The sequence below is a fragment of the Hypanus sabinus genome, chromosome 5, assembly GCF_030144855.1.
Source record: "Hypanus sabinus isolate sHypSab1 chromosome 5, sHypSab1.hap1, whole genome shotgun sequence".
NCBI lineage: Eukaryota > Metazoa > Chordata > Chondrichthyes > Myliobatiformes > Dasyatidae > Hypanus > Hypanus sabinus.
Window position 1 is genome coordinate 60,500,933 of NC_082710.1, and position 26,961 is coordinate 60,527,893.

The following is a 26,961-nucleotide window of genomic DNA, read 5'->3' on the forward strand; positions in this document are numbered from 1 at the left end:
GGATTGATGCTTCAGATGGAGCAGTCATCCTCCAGGGTGAAATTAAGCCAATTGGGTCTATAATCAACCTCTCCCAGTTTAGAAGGAAGATGATTGTAAGTATACAGAATTCCTGCAAAACTCAGTGGAGGAATGGAGGAACAAACAACACTTTCCTTGCTGGCATGTGCTGAACTTGAAGTCACCATCTCAAGATAAGGAGTCACCATTTAGCACAGAGATGAGAAGACATTTCTTCAACCAGACTGTTAGTGTCTGGTCCAGAGCCCACTTTCCGGGTCTTGCTCCAGTCCGCAGACTCCAGACTCCGGGCCTTGCAGCCAGCCCTCCTGTCACCCGGATCCATTGGATCATCTTGGCTTAAGGAGGTACACCTGTCACCTATTAGGGGGCAGGTGTTTATAAGGGGCTCGGGGACTGAGTCTACTTGGGTGGTTGTCCTGCTCTGAATCCAGTTCTGCCCTGGTTGCTGGCCTGCTCTGAATCCAGTTCTGCCCTGGTTGCTGGCCTGCTCTGTATTGGTTCTGTCCAGGTTCATCTTGTTTTCCTGCTTCTCTTGTGTGCACTGGTCCTGCTGTTCTGCTGTATTTGCCTTGCCCATGCTGTCTGCTTGCTTCTCTCTATTTACTGGTGTATCCTGGTTGTCCTCCTGCTCACCCTGGACCCAGCTCCCTTCTGTTCCCTTGCCTCTGTTGGGCAAACCAGGCTGTTGTTGTTAACCCTTGGGTGGTTCTGTCCCTTCCTGTCCCTTTCCTCCATTGGGGAAGTCAGGCCATCTGCCATTGCCTGGTGCGGGGACTTCCTACCCCTCACCTCAGATGGGTTGTGCCCTGCACCTGCCCAGGTGTCTGTGTGTTGCCCAGGCCTCTGTGTTCCTGCCTGGGAGGTGGCCCTGCCCGGGAGTTATGTGCCTGCCCCAGGGGCTCTTCTGCCTTGCCTGAACTCTAGGATCCTGCCCTGCCTGCATTACCCCTTGCATGCCATGGCATCCCCATCCTGTCCTATCCCTAGTACATCAGTGCCTGTGTCCTGCATTTGGGTCCATTCCATGCCTACTCATGACACAGATGGTTAAATATATGGGATTCTCATCCTGAAACAGATAGGAAAACATTGTTACTGAATACATTTGTGAAAGTGATTGATTCTTGGATTGCAAGGACATGGAAGGAAATGTCATTGAGGTAAAGTTATTTCAGCCAGGATCTTATTTAACATGTTTGCTGAAGAGGCTTCTGACTGGTTACATTACCAGTACGGAATATGGAGGCTCCAGTGTACTGAATCAAAAGAGGCTGCAGAGGGTTGTTGACTCAGCCATAGCCATCATGGGCATAGCACTACCCACCATCAAGGGTGTCTTCAAGAGTGTCTTCTTAATGTCTTAAGAAGGGAGCATCCATCCATCACTAAGAACACTCATCATGCCCTCATTACCACCGTTGTGGAGGAGGTACAGGAGGCTGAGGACACAAGCTCAAAGTTTTAGGTACACTTCTTCCCCTCCACCACCAGATTTCTGAACGATTCATGAACAGTATCTCATTATTCCTCTTTTGTGTTATTCAGTTACATTTTTGTAACTTATGCCTTGCACTGTACTGCTACCACAAAACAACAGATTTCATAATGCAAGTCAGTGACAGTAAACCTGATTCTCATTCTGAATGTGTGCTTGACACCAAATGGCCTACTCCTGCTCCTTTTCCCTACAATTTTATTATACTGATCCATTCATGGTGGTTTCAGTAACTTTTTCTTTGCTGAACTAGTGGCAGGATACTGACATCAACAAGAGCTTACACAGATCTTGGGAAGAAAGTGATTTGGATACCTAAAAGATCCTGCATTTTGTCCCATTGTTTATGGACTGGTGTGAAAGTTGAGAGGCTTGATGGGCAAGGCGAGTCCTTTACAGACATGCATCAACATCCACATGGAGAGGTTTGTGAACATCAGATGCCTGACTCAAGTCTTACTTCTGACCTCACAAACCTCAGAAGTGTCAGCAGTGAACAACACCAGTGGCTGTAATTCTAATTTTGTCACTTACATTTTTTTTATCAAATGGATTCATTTAACTGTGATATAAATATGGACAGAAGCATTTTCACAAGCACACAACAACATTTCTTGTTTTTTGGGTCAGTGCATTGCAGAGTAAGGTATTGGTAGAGAAAGTATGATAAATGAGCAGCCTTCCTTTCAATTGGCATGGGTATTGTATATGACTATTTCCCACGCAGGTTAAAAATAGTCTTGGAGAAAATTCTCTCTTTGTATAGTTTTCATGATGCTTGAACATTAATGTCGCAACTGATAAGCATCTTCCTGCTGAAATTCAGGACTCATCAGTACAGGAAGCTTAACAAAATTATCTAGCTTGACTGTTGAAACAATGGTATATAGTAAGTAATGTACTTTCTATATTACTGTGATAATGAGGAGGCAGAAATTCTGGTAATATACTACTTTTAGTAATAGCAAATAGTGAAGTAACTCAGCTAGAAGAGCCACGGTTTCAAAGTGCCAACAACCCAGCTTGTATCCTTATCAGATGCAGTTTGAGAGGAGATAACTACCACAGCAGCTGAGAAATTTATACCACTTCATTAAATAAGTCTGAAAAACTATTTTCAGTCATTTTGACCAGGCTGTTATAATTATATATTCACCTACAGCACATTTGCCCTTCTTATTTGGTCTGGCCTGTATATGACTTCAAAAGTGATGGGGTAAACAGTGAGGGTTAATATCCCCTCTGAAGACCAGAGTAATTGATCTCTGTTTTCAATGAACTCAATGACAAAGCTTTCACAATACTGAATTCCAATGTTTTACCATCCTCTGAGTGAAAACATAAATTGCTGAAAAAACCTGTAGAAAGTAGTGATTCAGATGATATGAAATTCCCCAGCACATACCACGATACCACTGGGAGCATGCTAGAATTATTTAAATTAATACCACCCCAAGGAAGCCTATTCAGCTCAGCTTGGTGAATAGAAGTCCTTTTGCTCCTTAGAAACATCCACTTTAGGCTATCCGTCTTTGACTCATTTTGCAATGGAAGGTATACAGATCTCAAAAGCTGTTTGATTGATACAGAATGAATTATCTCATAGGGAAATGGAAATGCTTCAATTTTCAACCTGACTATATCAACAAATTTGTTCAATGGGATGTTTCAAGATCATATGAAAGCCCCATGTGATTCTCTTAATTTAAGGGGAGTCATTGCAATACTGGCTATCTCTTTGTTGAATTAGTGGTAGGATATTAACATCCACAAGGTCTTACACAGATCTTAGGAAGAAAGTGATTTGGATGCCTGAAAAACTTTCTTGTCTAAAAGATCCTGCATTTTATCCCACTGTCGTTGGACTGAGATGAAAGTTGATGGTCAAGGTAAGTCATTTATCCATAGACAGACATGCATCGATATCTATGTTGAGAGACTCGTGGACATCAGATACCTAACTCTTGACCTCACAAACACCAGAAGCAACAGTGCTAGAAAAAAACATTAGAAAGCCACTCAAGGAAGTTTCTGTCCAGTGCTTTTCAGATCATTTTTATTCCATTCAATCCACACAATTCCCAACTCTCTCATGGGTCATTTATACTTCTTACACATTTCAGAGTTTCTAACTCATCCTTAAAGTCTAATCATATATATATATAGATAGATAGATATCAATAAACTTCCTTTACATAATCCAGCTGCAAAGCTAAATCCATGAAATTAATGTTAATTGCTCTTTTGATATTTAGTAGAATCAAGGTTATCTTTGATCATTATCACAGCTTCACACACTGTAAGCTTTATAAATATTAATCAAATTGCAAAATAAAGATGTTATGAAATAGTTACATATTTAGAGCAGAAAATTTAACCTCTCAACCTTAACTGAAATTACAATTTTAAAGCGAATTAAGTAATATATTAGAAACTATTTTCCAACCAACGCCTTACTCTTTTTCTTGAAGTTTCTTATTACTGTGGTTGACTAAAAGTAGTTCAACTTCACCACTGGTTCAAATGCTTGCATCATGAATATCCAACCACTGAAACTTAAGACATGAGCAACCAGTTCTACACAAACTAAGCCAAGTACAACTCAGTACCCTTCCAGATATTCATTTCAGGTCTTCTACAAATCCATACAGAGGTCATTGAATACAAAGTAAATATTGAGCACTATGCAGAAAGCAACTGGTGCTGCTTCACCTCCCTGTAATGTCTATCTCTCACAGACCCCGTCGATCATCTCCATAACTTACTCCAATCTCATTTCGCCTCTTCAGTGTTCAGCTCACTGGCTCTCCACCCTTTGGATTACTGCTGACATCCTCAGGGCCTTACTCCATGATCATCTCCCAATCTGAATTCTATTTATACAGCGATTCAGATACAGGCTGAGTCCAAACTAATGGTGCAGCTCCTTGTTGTCCAAGTACTGGTATCATATTCTATGAAATGAAACCCCTCTTTACAACACCATCCATTAATTACTTTCCAAATCTGCATATCTACAAACCAATTCAGAAGTAGCTCAGCTAACAATTACACATAATATATCTTTGCGTTCTTGTTTACCAATGTTGGAGCGACAGAGGATGAGAGGTGACCTGATAGACATGTATAAGATGATGAGAGGCATTGATTGTGTGGATAATCAGAGGCTTTTTCCCAGGGTTGAAATGGTTGCCACAAGAGGACACAGGTTTAAGGTGCTGGGGAGTAGGTACAGAGGAGATGTCAGGGGTAAGTTTTTTACACAGAGAGTGGTGAGTGCGTGGAATGGGCTGCCGGCAACGGTGGTGGTGGCAGATACAATAGGGTATTTTAAGAGACTTTTGGATAGGTACATGGAGCTTAGAAAAATAGAGGGCTATGGGGAAGCCTAGTAATTTCTAAGGTAGGGACATGTTTGGCACAATTTGTGGGCTGAAGGGCCTATACTGTGTTGTAGGTTTTCTATGTTTCTAACGTTCTATTACTTGATCAGACTGGATAGATTTACAGTTTCAAAAAATGTTTGTGAAATATTCAGAACATAACTTCCTTGATTTGTGCAGAAACCACAGAGGCTACTTTGGCTATAGTCACTGGGTATATCTAAAGCAAAGGGTGATAGATTCTTGTTCAGTAAGGGCATCAAAAGTTATAGGAAGAAGGCAGAAGAAAGGGGTTGAGAGGGAAACTAAATCAGACATAATTGAATGTTCTCTATATTTATTGCTTATTTATTTTTTATTATTACTTCATTTTTTTTTTGTTGTTTGCTGCTTGCATTTTGTTGCCTTTTGCACTTTGGTTATCCACCCTGTAGGGTGCAGTCTTTCATTGATTCTGTTATGTTTACTGGAATTACTGAGTATGCCCACAAGAAAACAGATCTCAGGGTTGTACAGTCTATGTACTTTGATAATAAATTTACTGTGAACTTAGAATGACAGACCAGACTCGATGGACCTAATGGCCTAATTCTGCTTTATGTTGTATGGTCTTTTGGCTTTAGGTAATCATTCCATAGTATCCTTACAGAAATAATGCATAGGGGAAGTGTGATGTATTCACTAATTGATTGGCTTATCAGGGCACAGTAGCACAGTAGTTAAGTTGCTTGGTTTGCAACAAGCATTTTGAATAATTGAATCTGAAAACTGAGTTTCTATCCCTTCATAGGAGTGGAAATTTTTTAATTAAAGAAATTAAATAAATATAGAATTTTAAAACAATCCTCATTAAAGGAGACCAGTGAAACCCCCTCTGATTCATCAATATCCTTCTGGGAGGAAATTCTGCAATTCTTACCTGCTGGTGGACATTTGTTACTTCAGACCACCAATTTAGTTTGATTGTTAACCAACTCTTTAATTCAAGGTCCATTAAGGGTGAAAAGCAAATGTTGGAATTAGAAAATTGGTAAATTGCTTTGTTATTGTTGTATGTACTGAGAAACGGTGAAATTTTTTCTTTTCCATACCATACATACAGATGTGATTGTATTGGGTAAATGAAGACATCAAGCCTGATCCAATATAAATGGCCACTGGTACCTCACTAAAGGGAGATTCACTGCAAATATCCAACCTTCAAAGACTAATTCACTTCCCTGTTTATCCTCCATGGCGAGTTCACTGAATATTTATGTGGTGGGTCCCCCTTCCCCACCAAGGAGAAGATACTTCCAGCTAACAAAGCTGTTTAAACACTGTTCCTTCATTTTTAGTGATGCATAATTGAATTCGAATAACATTCATAAAACACATTTAAAACTCACAGAAGATTTCAGAAAATGACTCTTGATTTTCTTTCCTTAGCTCTTTCAACTCACGTAATATCACAGTCATACCTTTCTCCTCATTGTCTTTGCTAGCTTCGGCCTAGCTGAATCATTTTATCTTTGCTTTCTCTTTGTATTTCTTGTTTTCCAGTATGTTTTGAAGACACCATTCTCATGTTCCTCTACTCTTTGCTTAACAAAAATATATTCCATAGATGGTCAAAAGTAACTTAACAGCTATTATTTCTCAAGTTTCGTGGGAGGGAACATGAGGCAGATCAATACTGAATCATGGAGTCACCTCCCTCTGATGCTTCGCTCTCTTCCCTTCTGTCCACTCCTATCAGATTCCCCCTTCTCCAGCCCTGTATCTCTTTCACCGATCAACTCCCCAGCTCTCTACTTCACCCCTCCCCCTCTCCTAGTTTCACCTACCACCTTGTACTTCTTCCTCTCCTCCCCCAGATATCGTCCTCTGACTTTTCATCTCTTTTTTCCAGTCCTGATAAAGTGTTCTGGCCTGAAATGACAACACTGTACTCTTTTCCATAGATGCTGCCTGGCCTGCTGAGTTCCTCCAAAATTTTGTGTGCATTACCTTGAATTCCAGCATCTGCAGATTTTCTCTTGTTTGTAATCCACCTTTGTCCAGTCTGAAACAAACCAGATTAACATACCTCTTAACTTATACTGCACTTCTTCTGCAGTTAGACGAGGTGCCACGAGCCAGCAAGTCTATGGCTCTAAACAGAGCTTGCTTGCAAAGAAATCTTTTTAACTTCAAACTGATATTGTTTGCCAGTTTCATAAACTGAAAACAGACCCACATTCACATTAAGCAGCTAACCAAAGAATATTAGTTGGAAGTTTAACTCATTCAAAACCAAAGTTTTGATCTCTGGAAGTGTAAGAAGCTGTGCTTAGAGAGCTGAGCTTGGCAAAAAGAAAAGTCCATTCCCGGCCCAGGACAGTGACCATCCATTATGCAGACCACTTCATCATATCACTGCATTTGAGAAAGTACAAGGAAGAGCAATAGCACACTGTTATAATTGCAAAGTGCTGTGCAGGCAGATAATAAGACGCAAGGGCTTAGAGCATCCCAAATTGTTTTACATCCAATTACATTACATTTACGTTTTGACATTTAGCTTTGCTATATAGCCAACTATTTCACATTTTGATAATAGATGGATAAATATCTCATATTTCTAAAAGTTGAGAAATCAATGCTATCTGAAGCACAAGGGAGAACATCTCTATGTGATTCTGAAAAGCACCATATAGTCTTTTAAACTCAAATAATAGGCTGCAATAGGCCATTGATTTAACATCTTACTTAAAAGCAGCAGTCCAGAAAATCACCACTGCCTTCACTCTGGACAGAGATCTAAACCTGATTTAGAGGCTAAAATCTCCAGCTGCAGTTAACATGACTCAGATATGAGTGTGCTACCATCGGTTTCTGCACTGTTAGTTCACATTGTTCACTCTTTAGTTTTATAATTAATGACAATGGCAAAATTGCTTTGACACAAATCACACCTTAATGAGCTTCAAGTTGACATAAAGAAGGTAAAAATTCTCTTTTGGTTTATTACCCATTTTTTGAATAGCTACCAAACTCCCAGATAGAATGAATGCTGATCCATATCTATCTATGCAATATGGCCTTGACAGTTTATGAATAATTCTTTGTTACCTCAGAAAAAGTCAGCTTTTAATCATTCATGGTGGAATGAAGCCTCCTTGTATTTGTATATTTAGTACTTAAAGTGAACTGTAAAGTTTGAAGAGTGACCTTTTCGTTCATTAAGGCTATGGAACATTAATCAATAACAGCAAAGAAGAGTACTTAGATGAAAATGTTCCATAAACACTTAAAGAAAAATAGATCTCTAAACTATGCCATGATTTTCGACGTAGTACTCTGAGCTCTGCGGCATTCCAGAGCCAGAGTGGCCAAGCGCTTTGATTATAATGTGTGATGCAGCAGCTTTTATTGATATTGGAGAGAGCTGCAAGAACTGGACCAAAGCCTAAAGAATGACATCATCTGAAGGAAACATGATCCCTGCTACAGTGCACTTGAAGCAGGCTTTAGCAAAGAGAATGCAAATGGAGAGCGAGTGAGGATGAAACCAGCGTTGATCTTCCATTCAGAACAAAACATATTTCTTTATGATTTTAAGCTAATTTTCTTAGATATTATAGTGATGTCATATAACTTTGCTAAATTTTCCAAGGATATTTATTCCTTCTCAATGCTAAATCTATGATTATGCTGACAATTGTCCACGGATGTTTGATGGGCTTCTGGGCCTGGTTCATTGTCAATCTTACACTGTGAGGTAGCCTTGAAAGAAGATCTATGGCAGGTTTGAACAGACAGGCAGCAGTTTATATCAAACAACCCTCATTAAGGTGCAGAGAATGCAACCCAACTACAAATTGGATCACTTTGATTTACAGTCAGAGAAATAAAGGAATGAGTAATGAGAAAGAAATAAAAAACACAACAGAAATGGCAGAATTCAATCAGTCAGGCAGCATCCGCACAACAAAAAAAAAACAGTTAATGTTGCTTTTTCTCTTTTTAAATGGTTTCTCTTTCCACAGAGAATGCTTGATTGGCTTGAGTTCCAGAATTTATGAATGAAAGATGTATTCAGCAAGCAATAAAAAAGAAAGAAAAACAAGTGTGGCTTGTTTTATTCCCCAACAATTAAAACATGCAGGATGAAGTTAATTTTCTGTGCTAATACAGCTGCCTGCGCCTTGAGCCATATTAAATTTAAACATCCTCCTGTTTTCTTTTCTATGGACTTGGTACAATTTCTCCACAACTTGCAGCATTATGTCCCCTGCCCCCCCCCCCCACCTCAACTTCTGCTCTGGCATCAATAAACAGTGCATGCCCCTCTCTTATCCCCACATCAGCTGCAAACCTTTCTGCAAAATTATCCCTATCACTGAGCCTTCTGGTTGTAAAGGTTTTTACCTCTCTGTTTTTTTCCATCTCTTTTAACAGTACACATCCTCTCCAAATAAAAGGTATATAACATAAATTTTCTTGTTGAAAGTAATGCTCATTCTCAATGGTATACACACAGAAAATATGCTACAGAAAGTGGAATATTGGTATTGGTTTATGATAGTCACATGTACGAAGATACAGTGAAGGACTTCTCTTGGTTATTGTCAATATTGATTAAATTATTACGCAGTGTATTAATCCAGAATAAGGAAAATGAATAACAATGCCAAATCAATGTAAAAGCTGCCAATACAGTGCAGTACAAACCCTAAGACCATAAGATGTAGGAGCAGAATTAGGCCATTTGGCCCATCAAGTCTGCTTTGTCATTTCATCATTGCTGATCCAGTTTTCCTCTCAGCCCATCTTTTGCTTTTTCCCTGTATCCTTTCATGTCCCCACCAATCAAGAATATACATAAATATACATAATGTCTTGGCCTCCATAGCTGCCTGTGGCACAGAATTCCACAGAGTCACCATTCTCTGGCTAAAGAAATTCCTCCTCATCTAAAAGGATGCCCTTCTATTCTGAGGCTGTGTCCTCTGGTCTTAGACTCTCCCATCGTAGGAAACATCCACTCTATCAAGGCCTTTCACCATTCAGTAGGTTTCAATGAGTCACCCCTCATTCTTCTGAATTCTAGTGAATATAGGCCCAATATTCCAAGTGAGGCCTCACCCAGTGCTTTATAAAGTCTCAACATTACATCCTTGCTTGAATATTCTCGTCCTCTTGAAATTAATGCTAACATCACATTTGCCTTCCTCACCACAGACTCAAACTTCAAATTAACCTTTAGGGAATCCTGCACAAGGACTTTCAAGTCCCTTTTCACTTTAGTTTTTTGTATTTTTTCTCCATTTAAAAGTAGTCAGCTCCTTCATTTCTTCTACCAATGTGCATGATCACACATTTCCCAACTTGCCATTTCTTTGCCCATTCTCCTAACCATTCCAAGACTTCCTATAGCTTCTCTACTTCCTTAAAACTACCTGCCCCTCCAGTTTTCTTCATATTGTCTGCAAACTTTGCCACAAAACCATCAATTCCATCATCCACATCATTGACATATAATGTAAAAAGAATCAGTCCTAACACAGACCCCTGTGGAAAACTACTAGTCACCGGCAGCCAATCAGAAAAGGCTCCCTTTATTCCCACTCTTTGCCTCCTGCCAATCAGCCACTGCTTTATCTATGCTAGAATCTTTCCTGTAATACTATGGTCTCATAGCTTGTTAAGCAGTCTCGTGTGGCACCTTGTTAGAGACCTTCTATAAATCCAAGTGCACAACATCAATTGATTCTCCTTTGCCTATGCTGATTGTTACTCCTTCAAAGAATTCAGGCCAGATTTTCTCTTGAGGAAACCATGCAGACTATGGCCTGTTGAGTCATGTGCCTCCAAGAACCCTGAGACCTCATCCTTAATAATCATCTCCAACATCTTCCCAACCACTGAAGTCAGACTAACTGACCTCTAATTTCCTTTCTTCTGCCTCTCTCCCTTCTTCAAGAGTGTAGTGACATTTGCAATTTTCCAATCTTCCACAACCATTCCAGAATCTAATGATTCTTGAAAGATCATTACTAATGCCACCACAATCTCTTCAGCCACCTCTTTCAGAAACCTAGGGTGTATACCATCTTGTTCAGGTGACTTATCAACCTCTTTGGCTTTTATGTTGGCTTTGACTTCTCTTGTTAGCCATGGTTGTGTCATCTTTCCTTTGGAATACTTCTTCCTCTTTATATATCCTGTGTCTTCTGAATTGCTTCCAAAACTTCCAGCTCTGCTGTCATCCATGCCAGTGTTCTTTTCTAATCAATTCAGCCAACTTCTCTCTCATGGTTCTATAATTCACTTTACTCAACCATAATACTGACACATCTAACTTTAGCTTCTCCTTCTCAAGGTGAGTTCAATCATATTATTATCACTTTCCCTTAAGGGTGCTTTTACCATAAACTCTGTCATTGATGCTGGCTCATTGTACAACATCCAGTCCAAAATAAGTGATCCCTAAGTGGGCTCAACCACAAGCTGCACTAAAAAGTTATCTTATGGGCACAGTCAGAATTCCCCCTTGTGTAATCCAGCACCAACCTGAACTTCCCAATCTACCTGCATATTGAAGTCCCCAATGACTATTATAACATTGTCATTCATTTTCTATTTCCCATTGTAAATTGTAGGCAACATCCTCATTACTGTTTGAGATTTGTATACTTCCATCAGGGACGTTTTACACTTACAGTTCCTTAGATCTATCCACAATGATTCAGTACCTTCAGACCCTAAGTTACACGATACCTCTTTCGAATGATTTGATTTAATTTCTTACCAACAGAGCAACACCGCCCCCTCTGCCCTCCTGCCTTTTTTTTTGATACAACACGTATCATTGGACATTAAGCTCCCAGCTATAATCTTTCAGCAGTGACTCAGTGATGCCCACATTATATCTGCCCATCTGCATCTGAGCTGCAAGTTTATCTACCTTATTCTCAATACTGTGCACATTCAAACACAACAACTTCAGTCCTCTATTCACCCTTTTCAATTTTGTCACACCATGCTCAACCTTTATGTTCCTAACTTTGTCTGAGGTCTTACTAACGTCTGCCTCCACAACCTCTCCACTAACCGTTCTGGTACTCTGGTTTCCATCCCCTTGCAAAGCCAGTTTAAACCCCACCGTGCAGCATTAACAAACCCTCCTGCTCATACAGGTAAATGATAAAGTGTAAGATTCATAACAAAGTAGATTGTGAGGCCAAAAGCCCATCTTATCAGACAAGAGGTCCTTTCAAGAGTCTGATAACAGCAGGATAGAAGCTGACCCTGTCCTGGAGCTGGATGAAATCAGATCATTTAGGATGCTGAGGAGTTGATTGAAAGGAGATACAGGGAGGTTCAGGACCCAGGTGACTGGGTGATGATCAGAAGAGGAAAAAGGGATAAGTAACCAGTGCACCATATCCCATGAACATTCCACTCAATAACAAGAATACGCTATGGATGTTGTTGTTGTTGTTGTTGTTCATCCTTCGGAGTCAAAGACGACCACGACATCTGTCAGGTGGAGGGTTTGTGACTGTGGGTCAGGAGGTGACTGGTGAGGCCAATCTGGGCCCTGAAAGCTCGCCCACATGTGGGACACATGAGGGTAGGTGCTGCAGTGGAAGTGGAGGTAGTTCGAGCCTTGCTCTGTGTTTCCTCTGAGCCTCTGCGGTGCATCTGATTTCTGCTGCATACGCTCCTTTAGTGGTCCTGCTCCACCAGGTTGGGCGGTCCAGAGCAAGCGATTCCCAGCTACTGGGATTGATGTTGAGGTCTTTGAGGGACACTTTGAGGCAGTGGATATGATATAATATAATATGATGTGATATAACGCTATGGATACTGTTGCAGTGGTTGACTTAGCAGAGGAAAGCCCTGGCAGTCAGGACTCTGGCTATGTGGCTCAGAAAGGAAGGGGGAAGAGGAAACAAGCAGTAGTGACAGGGGATTCTACTGGTTAGGGGAACAGACAGGAAGTCCTGTAAAACAGAACAGATAGTATATTTTCTCCCTGGTGCCAGGATCCGTGATATCTCAGATCAACGTCAAAGTATTCTTAAGGGGGACACCGAGTCTACAGAACTGAGGCAAAACAGTATTACAGAAGAGGAGATGCTTGCTATCTTGGGGCAGATTAGGTTGCATGTGTCCCCAGGACCTGACAAGATGTCCCCTTGAACCTCGTGGGAGTCCAGTGTAATAATTGCAGTGGCACCAGGAGAGGTATTTAAAACATCCTTAGCCAGGGGTGAGATGCTGGAAGACTGCAGGATAGTTCATGCTATCCATTGTTCAAGAAGTGCTCTAAGAATAAAACTGGGAAATTATAGGCTGGTGAGTATGATGCCAGTAGTGGGTAAATTATTGGAAAGCATTCTAATGCCCAGATATGTAATTACTTGCATAAGCAGGGGCTGGTTGGGAATAGTCAGCATGGTCTTGTGCATGGTAACTATATCTAACTAATCTTATTGAGCTTTTCAAGGAGGTTACCAGGAAAACTGATGAAGGAAAGGCAGTGGATGTTGTCTACATGGACTTTAGCTAAGCCTTTGACAAAGTCCCTCACAGGAGGCTGGTCAAGAAGGTTCAGTCGCTTCCCATTCAGGATGAGGTAACAAATTGGATTCAATGTTAACTTTACAGGAGAAGCAAGAGGGTGGTAGTAGATAGTTGTCTCTCTGACCAAAAACCTGTAACTAGTGGAATGCTGCAGGGTTAAGTGATCAGTCTGTTGTTGTTTTCCATCTATATCAACAATTTGGATGATATTGTCGTAAATTGGATCACCAAATTAGCCGAAGACACTAAGACTGTGGACGTACTGGACAGCAAGGAAGACTTGCAGTAGGATGTGGACCAGCTAGAAAAATGAGCTGAAAATGGCAGATACAAACAAGTGTGAGATGTTGCACTTTGGGAGGATAAACCAGGCTAGGGACTGACATAGTAAAACTTAGTAGGACACAGAGGAGAGGAGGAGAACAGAGGGATCTGGGAGTACAGATCCTTAATTCCTTGTAAGTGGCGTCACAGGTGGATAGGGTCATAACGAGAGCTTTTAGCACATTGACCTTCATAAATCAAAGTACTGAGTACATGACTTTGGATGTTATGTTAAAGTTGTATAAAACCGGCAAGTCTAAATTTGGTGTATTGTGTGCGGGTCTGGTCACAGACCTACAGAAACAATATCAATAAGATTGTAAGACTACAGAGAAAATTGACAAGGATGCTGCTAGACTTGAGGATTTGGATAGGTTAGGACTTTATTCTCCGGAGTGCAGGAGAGTGAGAGGAGATTAGGCATATAGATAAGGCTAATATACAACAACACACACAAAATGCTGGTGGAACACAGCAGACCAGGCAGCATCTATAGCGAGAAGCGCTGTCGACGTTTCGGGCCGAGACCCTTCGTCAGGACTAACCGAAAGGAAAGATAGTACGAGATTTGAAAGTAGTGGGGGGAGGGGGAAATGCAAAATGATAGGAGAAGACCGGAGGGGGTGGGATGAAGCTCAGAGCTGGAGGAAAGGATCATGGGACGGGAGGCCTCAGGAGAAAGAAAGGAGGGGGGGAGCACCAGAGGGAGATGGAGAACAGGCAAACAACTTAATATGTCAGGGATGGGGTAAGAAGGGGAGGCGGGGCATTAACAGAAGTTAGAGAAGTCAATGTTCATGCCATCAGCTTGGAGGCTACCCAGGTGTTGTTCCTCCAACCTGAGTATGGATTCATTTTGACAATAGAAGAGGCCACGGATAGACATATCAGAATGGAAATGGGACGTGGAATTAAAATGTATGGCCACTGGGAGATCCTGCTTTTTCTGGCAGACTGAGCATAGGTGTTCCAAGAAATGGTCTCCCAGTCTTCGTCAGGTCTCACCAATGTATAAAAGGCCACACCTGGAACACCGGACGCAGTATATCACACCAGCCGACTCACAGGTGAAGTGTTGCCTCACCTGGAAGGACTGTCTGGGGCCCTGAATGGTGGTGAATGTTAATATACTCTGGCTTTTTCCACTATAGTTGGGTGAAACTAGAACTAGAAGTCAAAGGTTTAGGATGCAAGGTAGGGAATGTGAGGGGGGACTTCTTCACTCAGAGGGAAGTGAGAGTGTGAAATGTGCGGCTAGAGGTGGTTTGATTTCAACATCTAAGTGAAGTTTGGCTATCAACCAAAGGATATGGAGGGCAATGGTTCAGGAGCTGGTCAATGGGACGAGGCAGAATAACAATTCAAAGGGCCTGTGTCTGAGTGGATGTGCTCTATGACTCTGTGACTCTATGGCTTTGTGATGGGGCACGCTGTCAGACTTTTGTATCTTCTGCCCGATGGAAGAGGGAAGAAGAGAGAATGTCCAGGGTGGTGGGGTTTTTGATTATGTTGGCTGCTTACTGAGACAGAGTCCACAGGGGAAAGTTGATACCCCTGATATGTTGAGCTGCAACCACAACTGTCTCAGTTTCTTGCAATCGCGTGCAGAGCAGATACCATACCAAGCTGTTATGGATTTTTCTCAACCATCCACATCCAAACCGTCCTGCCCTCCACTTTTCAACACATAAAGCTCCAACTGCTGTGTTTTGCCTCCGTATGTCACATTTACTTTCTGGTTCCCTTTGGGAGACATTTTCTTGCCTGTATAGGTCTTTAGCATCACTGAGGTCTTTTCTAATGGTAGCTTAGAAAACAGTCTCTGAAATTGTGGTCAGTCCCTGAAGTTATAGACAAAGCTAATCCTGTTTCCAGCTCCATTTTCCGTTTTACGCCAGACACATCTATTGTGAGCAATGTGATTTCACGATCTGCTTCAGTAATACTATGTATTTCGAGGCATGGAAGCTCACCTTTGTCATACTCTGTGTTGTCTAATTCAGTTGCACATTTGGTCACTTTATTCATTTGTTTAGTCTTACGTTTGAAACTTTTCACTCTGTGTGTTTTTCACTTTGGCTGTGCTTTAATCTGACTTGCACACTCACTCTATGTGATCTTGTCTGTGACACATTCTGCAAACTTCTTCTTTGAACCAACAGTCATTTGCATCATGGGAGGATTTGCCACATTGATAAATTTTTTGTCTTTTGGCACCATTCAGGGACATCTTGTGCATTTCACTTTCTAAACTCTTTTGCTGTAGCTCTGCTGCATCTTTTGCTACAGTCTCTAATGAAATGGCAGTGATCAATGCCTGTTCTAAGGTTAAGTCACTTTCTGCCAGTAGGCTCATTTGAGTGTGGTGATTATGCATGCCACGTACAAGCCCGTCCCTTAATGCATCTGAACGTCCATCTCTAAAGTCACAGTACAGGGAAAGTTTGTACAGTTCTGCTATGTATTCAGAAATGCTTTCATCCTTTGACTGGTTCCTTTTGTAAAATCTATATGTCTCTGCTATTACCAGCATTTTAGGGCTCAATTTACTTTGTAAAATCTTAACAATTTTGTTGAATGGTCTTCTTGCTGGCTTTTCAGGAATTACTAAGTTGTGTCCAAGCCTTTATGTTTTAGCACCCATTAGCCAAGAAGCACGGTGGCTTTTCTTTCCTCATCCACATTACAATACAGTTCATCTCCCTCGATACACAATTCCCAGTCCTCATTAGCACTATCAGATTCATCAACTTTCCCAACTAAGGCCATCATCATGTTATTTTCACTTTAACTTTGCTATTCTGCGTCTTTCACTGTGTACTATGCAGTTACTCATGCTTCCCTTTGTTAGGATTCGTGACGGTCTTCTCCATACTGTTTAACTCTTTCCACTGGCTGTCTCTTCCTCTGAATCCTGTCATCCCGTAACTGTTGGTGCTGTTGCTGATACTTACTGACTTTCAGGTTCATACTCATCACCTATTTGTTGTGTCTGTATAGTTACATATAAATTAAAATAAAAGTATACATGTGGAGATGGCTTTAACTGGCATTCCAATCACAAACAAGTGAAAGAGAGAGAGTGCAGATCAATGCGCATGCGTTGACAACAGATCAATGCATATAGTTAAGTTATCAGTCCATGACTAGCACTAAGGGGAGTCATTGCTCTAAGAGAAATAGATCCATACATCACAGTTGAAGTAGACGAGCACGAGGGCAGAGAACGGGTGGTTGTTCAGTGGCGTCTGCCTGCATTTGGCCAGTCTTCCGCTCCCCCTTGCCAGCTGCTGACAGAAGAAAGTGCAAGAGTCTTGGGATCCACATAGCAAGGATTGATCAGAGAGGCTGTGTACTCATTTTTGGGGGACTAAAGGGTTCATGTTTCATGTTTCTGGATTCTGGTTACTGTTTTTTTTGCTGTTTTTTAGTGGTTTGATCAGGGTGATCGATACATTCTAAGGCTGTTCAGTGAAGAATGCTTTGCTTTGCAGCATAAAATGAGTTAGCAGTATGACACTGAACTGAACTAAACCGTGTACTACTGGACTCCTGGTTTGATATTTGATACTCTATGTGTTGCCCACTTGCCTTTTGCCATTTGCAAAATCTGTTCTTTTTTCTCATGTTGGGTGTTTGATGTTTTCATTGAGTGGATTCCATGGTGTTTTTTTGTGGTTGCCTCTGGGAAGACTTATCTCAGAGTTGTATTCTGTATTCACACTTCAAAAATAAATGTACTTTGAATCTGTGAATCTTTGAAAAAGGTGGGCAGTTTCAAGTTTCTAAGCATCAGCATCACAAAGGACCAATCTTGGGTCTGACGTATTGATTCAATCAAGATGAGGGCATGCCAACAGCTAAACTTCATTATGAGTTTGAACAGATTTGGCACATAACCAAAGACACTCACAGATGCACCATGGAGAACATTCTGTGACTGGTTGCGTCACCATCCGGTATGCTGTACCAATGCCCAGGATCAGAAAGGGCTTCAGGGGGTTGTAGATTCAGTTACTTCCATTACAGACACAAGCCGCCCCACCATCAAGGACAACTTCAAAAGGCCGTGGCTCAAGAAGGTGGCATTTCCCTTGAAGACCACATCACCCTAGCCCTCTTATTATTACCATCAGGGAGGGGGTACAGGAATCTGAAGACCCCCACTCAATGGTTTAGGGACAGTTTTTTCTCCTCTGCCATCAGATTTCTGAACAGTCCATCAACTCACGAACATTAGCTCCTTTACCCACTTTTACCCACTCAAATATCCTCTGAGATAGCCTAGCAGCCCTTCAGTTGTAGCATTACCATTACATTCAAACCCAGAATGAACATAAGCAGATGGAACCAGCACTGATGAAGGCACTGTTTAACTATAGTAAGCTCACTTCTGGTCCAGGGACCTTGCAAAGTCCTCCTGGACATCTGGGAACTGAACCAAGCTTGGCAGAGTCGTACTCACAGTATCAAAGCTTACAGACAAGGTTTCAGATTCTCCCATCATTACTCTTCCATACATATGCAGCCATCAGTGGGACAGAGGTGTCGGCTCTCTGGTGTACAGGTGGAGAGGCTTGTAGTCCTTGCAATCTTCAACATTGACTCCACACCTTATAAAGTTTCAAGGCATCAGGTCACCCATAGGCAAGGAAACTTCCTTCTGATTATCAGCTGCCATGCTCTTTCAGCTGATGAATCAGATATGAAGGATCTATTGTTGTGCCATGCACCAGTGAGGGTAGAAACAGGTTGATTCAGCAGAGAAGCTGAGAAGCTGGTGCAGGGGGCAGGGCTTCAGGATCTTGGATCATTGGGATCTCTTCAGATTATCAGGTATGATGGATACTGCTAGAAAATGAGGCCAGAGAAATAATAACAGGAGGCAAGGAGATGGCAGATGAACTAAATGAGTATTTTGCATCAGTCTTCACTGTGGAAGACACTAACAGCATGCCAGATGCTGAAGGGATTGAGGGAAGAGAAGTGAGTACAGTTACTACTACAAGGGAAAAGGTGTTCAAAAAGCTGAAAGACCTAAAGGTGTATAAGTCACACAGACCAGATGAACTGCACCCTAGGGTTCTGAAAGAGGTAGTGGTAGAGATTGTGGAGGAATTAGAAATTATCTTTCAAAAATCATTGGACTGTAGGATGATTCTGGAAAACAGGAGAATTGAAAATATCACTCCACTCTTTAAGAAAGGAGGAAGGCAGCAAAAAGGAAATTATAGACCAGTTAGCCTGACCTCAGTGGTTGGGAAGGTGTTGGAGTCAATTGTTAAGGATGAGGCTATGGAATACTTGGTGACACAGGACAAGATAGGACAAAGGCAGTATGGTTTCCTTAAGAGAAAATCTTCCCTGGTGAACCTGGTGGAATCCTTTGAAGAGATTACAAGTAGAATAGATGAAGGGGATTGGGTGGATGTTGTGTATTTGGATTTTCAAAAGGCCTTTGACAAGGTGTGACAAGGTGCCACACATGAGGCTGCTTACCAAGTTAAGAGCCCAGGGTATTACAGGAAGGTTGCTGGCAGGGTTAGAGCATTTGCTGATTGGTAGGAGGCAGTGAGTGGGAATAAAAGGATTCTTTTCTGGTTGACTGTCAGTGACTAAAGGTGTTCCACAGGGGTTGGTATTGGAACCGCTTCCTTTTATGCTGTATATCAGTGATTTTGATGTTGGAATATATGGCTTTGTTGCCAAGTTTGTAGATGATATGAAGATTGGTGGAGGGGAAGATAGCGTTGAGGAAACAGGAAGGATATAAAGGACTTAGACAGATTAGGAGAATGAGCAAGAAAGTGGCAAATGAAATACAATGTTGGACAATGAATGACCATTCACTTTGGTAAAAGAAAAAAATTTGCAGACTTTTTTCTAAACAGGGAAAAAAAATCCAAAAAACTGAGATTCAAAGGGACTTGGGAGTCCTTGTACAGAACATCCTAAAAGTTAACTTGCAGGTAGAATCAGTGGTGAGAAAAGCAAACACAATGTCAGCATTCATTTCAAGAGGTCCAGAATACAAGAGCAGGGATGTGATGCTGAGGCTCTATAAGACACTGGTGAGGCCTCACCTTGAGTATTGTGAACAGTTTTGGGCTCTTTATCCAAGAAAAAATGGAGAGAGTTCAGAGGAGGTTCACAGGGACGATTCTGAGATGAAAGGGTTATCTCACGAGGAACATTTGATGGCTCTGGGCCTGCACTTGCAGAAATTTAAAAGGATGAGGGGGGAATCTCCTTGAAACCTTCCAGATGTTGGAAGGCCTAGACAGAGTAGATGTGGAAAGGATGTATCCCATGGTGGGGGTGTCGAGGACACAGCCTCCAGAATAGAGTGCCGTCTATTTAAAACAGAGATGCGGAGAAATTTCTTTAGCCAGAGGGTGGTGAATTTGTGAAATCTGTTACCACAGGCTGCTATGGAAGGCGAGTCGTTGGGTGTATTTAAGACAGATGTTGACAGGTTCTTGATTTGACACGGCATCAGAGGTTACAGGGAGGAGACCAGGGAGTGGTGCTGAGGAGGGGATAAAAGGATCCCCTTTTATGATTGAATGTCAGAGCTGACTCAATGAGCCAAATAGCCTGACTCTGCTCCTATGTCTGATGGCCTTATGAAAGTGGCTTGGTCACACTACCACAGACCATGATGGCTAAGTTCTGCAGGGCTTCGCTGCCAGACTGGGTCTGTAGCAGATAGTGAGAGAAGTAAAGCAAGCAATAGATGTATTTGACCTTGTCCACGCCACTCTACCTTTGGCAGATGCTAGTATCAAAGACACCATTGGTTGAAGTGACAACACATGGTCAATGACATCATTGGTCAAAGTGACAACACATGCTCATTGCAAGGATAAAGGACACCCTGATTTGTGCATGTGGCCTTCTAAATGTGCAGGATGGGATAGACTCAGAACACATCTGGCAGCTCAAACATGGACAAGCATGAGGAGCAATAACCCAGAACAACACAACAGAAGAGTACACTGCCACAATTCAGAAAGATGTGACTGAACCTATCCCTCAGTCTACCTTTGATAACAAGCTAGGTAGATCTACCTGGCCGAATGAGGTGTGCAGAAGGACCTTCTGGGTGCAGAACCAGACATTTCTAAAATGATTGAGGTGCTACTAAAACTACTGAAGTCATGCAGATCACCCAATCAACAAATAGGATCAAAGTCCTATCATATCTAGTCATGAGTATTAGTGGACAATTAAATAGTTAAGAAGATGAAGTGACTCCAAGAATGTCCCCGTGCTCAAAAATAATCCATTTCAGCTTCTTTCTGAAATTCCACGATCACATTCCAGGCTTCAGCCAAATCAATTGCACATAGTATCAACAAATAGTTAAGAACACTAACTATAGCAAAATCTGTGGGACCAGACAATATCCCAGCTCCAGTGCTGAATAATATGCTCTTGAACTACTTGTTGTTCTAATCCAGTTACAAGATAAGCATCTACACAGCAATGCCAAAAATTGCCCAGATTCATCCTGTCCACAAAAAAAAAGCTGGATAAATGAATTCTGGCTAATAACCACACACAGTCTGCTGTCAATCATCAGCAAAGTATCAAGCAATGCTTAGTGACTGTATTAATATCCTTCTTTCCAATACTCAGTTTTGGGAACAGGATTACTTTGCTCAAACTTCATTCCCACCTTTCCCAAACATGAACCGAAAAGCTAAGTTCCGAAGATGAGGTGAAACACCAAGGCAGCATTTGACTCTGTGACTTCAAGGTGCAAAGCATCAGTGTTTAAAGTCATACCTCAGACAAAGCAAGATGGTGTTGGTGTTAGAGTCTTTCATTTCAGTCTCAGGGTATCAATGTAGGAGTCCATCATAATAGTATCCTGAGCCCTGCCATCTTCACTTGCTTTACTTGTGGCCTTCCTTCCAGCATAGGGTCAGAATTAGGGATGTTTTCTGATGATTGCACAATGTTCAACTTCATTCACAGGTCCTTAGCAAGGGAAAAAGCCATGCCTGCATGCAGAAAAACAGCATATGTGTTTGGTAACATTCACATCACAAAACAGCCCAGCTATGATCATCTTCAAACAAAACAAAATCTAGACATCTGTCCTTGACATTCTGTGGCATTAACACCCCCTACCATCAATAATACAGGATTAACTCTACTAAACTGCAACAAGTGCAGATCCGAGACTGCTTACCTGCTTTTCAAAGTATTATATTTTCTATTACTGTAATTCATTTTAATTTCTTAATATCCAAAGGCCAGTTACTTCACCACAAGTTAGTGTAGATAACTTCATTACTAGGTACATGAAAGTGAACTTTAGATAGTGTAGTCCTATATCCAATTGCAAAATAAACCATAAAGTAAATCAAAATGTTAAAAGTTATTTCAATGTTCCAAGTGCTCACTGTCATCACAAATATCATATTGACTTAATCCCATGATGTCCTTCCAAGAAGATTAAATCTCATAAAGATGCTGATTCATTTCTTCAACTTTACATGACCCTAGTCTTCATCTAAATGTCTGTATTGACCACATTCCTGTGGCTTCATCCTTTACTCCTTGGCCCAGCGAGACTACTTATGGAGGTATGTTAGCAATCTACTCCTAACATGATTTAAGCATTTTAGTCAAGACACGGTTATAAATTTCATTTTTTCCCCTCATCTCAATTGTTCTTGACTTAAGAACATAAAAATTTCCGAGATGTTTTAGATTTTCTGACTGTCTCGGTATGTAGACAAATCCTTTCCCTTTTCCTTTGACCTTTTATTGCTGTGATGGAAAAATAAACTAAAGGAAACAACAAATTGATGTAAGAGGGAAGGTGATGGGGTAAGTGGCTCTAATAGTCGATTTGCAATTGAAACTTGCGTTTGTGTAAATGGAGTATTATCAAGGAAACTCTGATCAGTTAATCAGGAGAAGAAGGAGGTAGGTGTTAAGGAATGTCTTAAAGAGGTAGAAAGAAACAGAGCAATTAAGGAAAGAATGTCCAGAAATTCTGTCCTATGCGCTTGAATTCTGGTAAGTGGAAGATAAAAGAATTGGGGCGCATAAAATATCAATGCTTTTATAAACAGAAGAGATTAATGATAGAAAGGGAAGAGAGCAAGGTTGAGAGAGAGTAAGCAAGAGAGAACAAGAGGGAACACGGGGAAAGGAAGAGCAACATGGATGGAACTGAATAATCAAATAAAATTTTAACCGGGGTTTTATAGACTGGGCTGCAAACGGGACAACTAAAACTGGGATAGCAGGTGAGGTGACTGAGTTAGGGTAAATTGGCAGAGCTCAGATTTATCAGGGCAGAAATTGCAAGGCTGATCATTCCAGAGGTTCCACTCAAGTCCAGAAGTAGCAGAGGCGTTCGTGAGGTAACAGTTCAGCTGAGGTATTCTGTTCCTTAAAAAATGGTTTGTGGACTTTGGTCCTCATTGGCTTACAGCCAATTCCTAATATTGGGGCAAATTTTTGGGGGATATTTGGTCAGCACCTTATGATGGCATCAAATAGAAGGCCGTACTAGATCTCATATTGGGAAATGAGTCTGGCCAGATGATCAGAGTTTCAGTGACAGCATTTCAGAGCAGTGATCATAAATCCCTAAGTTTTAAGATAATTATAGGTAAAAACAAGGCTGGACTTCAGAAAAAGTTCTAAGCTGGGGGAAAGCTAATTACAGCAGCATCAGGCAGGAACTGGGAATGGTAGATTGGGACTGGCTGTTGTTGGATAATTCCATACTTCACATGTAAGACACAGGAGGCTGCAAGTGCTTTATTATGGAGCAACACACAAGATGCCGGAGGAATTCAGTGGCTCAGACAGTATCAGCAGAGGGAAATGGACTATCAACATTTCAGGTCAAAGTGAATCTAGATTGGCGGTTCCCAACCCTTTTTATACCATGGACTAATGCCATTAAGCAAGGGGTCTATGGACTTCAGGTTGGGGTCCACTGGTCTTGAAGCATCCCAACCTGAAATGTTGATTGTCCATTTCCCTCCACAGGTGTTACTTGATCTGTTGAATTCCTCCAGCATTTTGCATGTTGCTCTGATTTGTGGCAGTTGTTTAAATAGCAGCTGGTGAGAAATTAGGACCAATATGTTTCTGTGAGAAGGATGAAAGACAAGAATGGCAAGCTTCATGAACACTGGATAATGAGAGATGTTATAAACAATTAAAACAAAACAGAAGCATATGATATGATTCAACAGGTACATTTAATGTCAGAGAAATGTTTACAACATACATCCTGAAATTCTTTTTCTTCACAAAACATCCATAAAAATGGAGGAATGCCCCAAAGAATGATTGCCAGTTAAACATTAGAATGCCAAAGCCCGCCCAGCTCCCTCTCTGACACACAAGCAGCAGCAAAGCGACGACCACACCCCCCCACCAGCAAAAAAGCATCGGCACCCTCCACTGAGCACACAAGCATGCAGCTAAGCATCAATAAAGACAGACTTGCATTACCCCAAAAACTACTCGTTCACCCAGTAATTCGACAAACCACAGGCCCTCTCTGTGGAAAAAAGGAAAAAAAAAGTGTCCCCATTTTACAGCAAGAGGGGAGACATAACAAATAACTCACTGATTTGTGATGTTACAAGTCTGTTGCATCACTTTTTCCAAGCACTGCGCCCAGAGAGTCAGCCCCAAAAAGGCTCAGGTCTCTGAACACACAGCCAGCAGCTAACCCACTGCTCCCAATGTTCTGAGTTCTCCTGTGATGCCTCAGTCGGGGCACCAGCCTCAATCAGCTCATCTCCAGAGCCATGAAAATCCAGCACCCTGAAGGTGCGCTAGTCTTCAGTATTCTGAAATCTGAAATCAGTCAGAGCCTTTGAGGAGTGTAAATGAAGCAGGACAGAATTTAAACAGGGAGTCAGTAGAGCCAAAGGGTTGTATGAAATATCCTTGGCAAGTAGGATTAAGGCAAATCTAAGTCACTTTATACATAGAATTAATAAAACAAGAGGGTAGATAAGAAAAAGGTTTAACCATGCAGGGTCAAAGGAGAAGATTTATGCCTGGAGCAAAAGGAAGTGGACAAACTGCTCAATAACCACTATGCACTTGCAATCACAAAAGACAAAGATATGGAGGGAGGGGTATGCTGATATTCTGGGGCACATTCTTAAGGTGTTGAGTCTTTTGAAGAACGTTAGGTTGGTAAGTCCCCAGGGCCAGTCTATTCCAGTTTATTGAAAAAGGCTAAAGAAATTGTAGTGGCCTTAACAGAGAGTTTTGCAACTGCTAGCCCTTCAGGCAAGATCTTGAAGGACTAGCAATAGCCTGTGTTGTTCCTTTAATTAAGAACGACGATAGGGATAATCCATCATCTTAATGGCCAATGAGCTTTACATCAGTTGGAGGAAAATTATTGGAGAAGATTCTTAAGGATAAGATTTACTCACATATGAAAATACATGGACTTCCTAGAGATAGTTACCATGGCTTTTTGCAGGGGAGGTCATGGCTTACAGATCTGACCGAGCTTTCTGAGGACATAACAAGGATGATTGATGAGTGTTATCTGCATGGTCTCTAGAAAAGCATTCAACAAGGTCCTTTGCACCAGACTGATCTAGAAGATTAAGATGCATGAGATTCACGCTGACGTGGTAGATTGGGTTCAAAGTTGGCTTGGCTAAAAAATACGTAGTCTGGGGGGTAGTATTCTGAGCGGAGGTCTGTGACCAGTAGTGTTCCATGATGGGATCTCTGTTGTTTGTGAGTCAAGTGAAAATGTGGCTGAGTTGATTATTAGGTTTGCAAGTGACACAAACATTGGCAGAGTTGTGCACAGTGAGGAAGGTTGTCAAAGGATGCAACAGAATATAGATCAGTCAGAAATGGCAGATGCAGTTAATCCAGACCAGTGTGAAGTATTGCATCTTTGGAAATATATGTAAGAGGAAAGTTTTCAGTCAACAGCAAGACCATTAGGATTACAGATGTACAGAGGGATCTTGGAATGTAATTCCATAAGTTTCTGACAGTGGCAATATAGATATATAGGGTAGTAAAGAAGGCATATGGCATGCTAGCCTTCATTGGTCAGAGTATTAAGTTGGAAAGTCATAAAGTCATGTTGTATCTGTATAAAACTTTAGCTAGACCACATTAGGAATATTGTGTGCATTTCTAGGAGGCAGGATGTAAGGATTTTGGAGTGGGCTCTGAAGAGATTCAGGATGGTGTCTGAGTTAGAGAGTAATAGCCAAGAAAGAGATGGAACAAAGCTGTTTTCTCTGTAGCATCAAAGGCTGAGTATATAAAACTGAGTTGCATAAACAGGGTTGGAAGTCATTTTCCAGGGTAGAAATGCCAAATATCAAAGAGCATGGCTTTGACGTGAGGGGAGAAGGCTTTTTTTAGGAGATTTATGAGGTAATTTTTGTTTACATGAAAAGAAGTGGGGGTGCCTAGAACATGTTGCCAGGGGTTGTTTTGGAAGCAGCCACTATGACAACATTTAAAAGGCATTTACACAGGCACATGAACAGCAGGAAATTGAGAGATTGAAGTCCACATGCAGGCAAAAGACACCATGGTCAACACAGATATTCTGGACCATAGTGTCTGTTCCTGTTTATGTACTATGTTTTAAGTTTAAATTTGTGAGTTATCTGGTTCAAGATCAAAAAGTGACAGAGTATCAGAGGGTGGCTATAGGTCAGAGCTAGAGTCTGTTATCAAAATATCCCTAAGAAGTTCCACTGTATCTTTCTTGGAACTCACAGTGTCACTGAACATAGCCCTGGTAAGCTAACATGTACAAAGTTTGTATTTCATTCCTTTATCCACTCAGTAGCATAGAATTTGAGCAGATACAGCCTCAGCACTGATTGCTGTGCCACTGGTAATTAGACAAACATGGTGGATTTATTCAGAGAGAGTGAAACTACTATAATCTTGTGGTGATATCACATGTAAGAACATAATTGGACAGAATTTTGAGCATGCACAGAAATGATAGAAATATCTGGAAGTATGGTGCTGTAAGACAAGTGTGGTTGTTGTTAAATGAAAGTTCTATTCTTCCAAAATATGGGTCTTTATTAGAAACCCATGGTACGTATTAATATAAAGAACATAACATGATGTCAGAAGTCGGTCTGGAAGAATAATACATTGCTTAGCACAGGAGAATCC

At 41.2% G+C, this 26,961-nt stretch overlaps 1 long non-coding RNA gene across 1 annotated transcript in view; it reads right to left on the reverse strand.

Moving 5' to 3' along the window:
• The window catches only part of LOC132393701 (uncharacterized), an 81,179-nt gene extending 59,095 nt beyond the window's left edge, over nt 1-22,084 (reverse strand). The window contains exons 1-2 of the long non-coding RNA XR_009512044.1: nt 21,983-22,084; nt 21,574-21,791 (exon numbers count right to left, since the gene is read on the reverse strand). This is a non-coding gene — a long non-coding RNA (uncharacterized LOC132393701). The remainder of the gene's footprint in view (nt 1-21,573; nt 21,792-21,982) is intronic.
• Between the last annotated feature and the right edge of the window lie 4,877 nt (nt 22,085-26,961).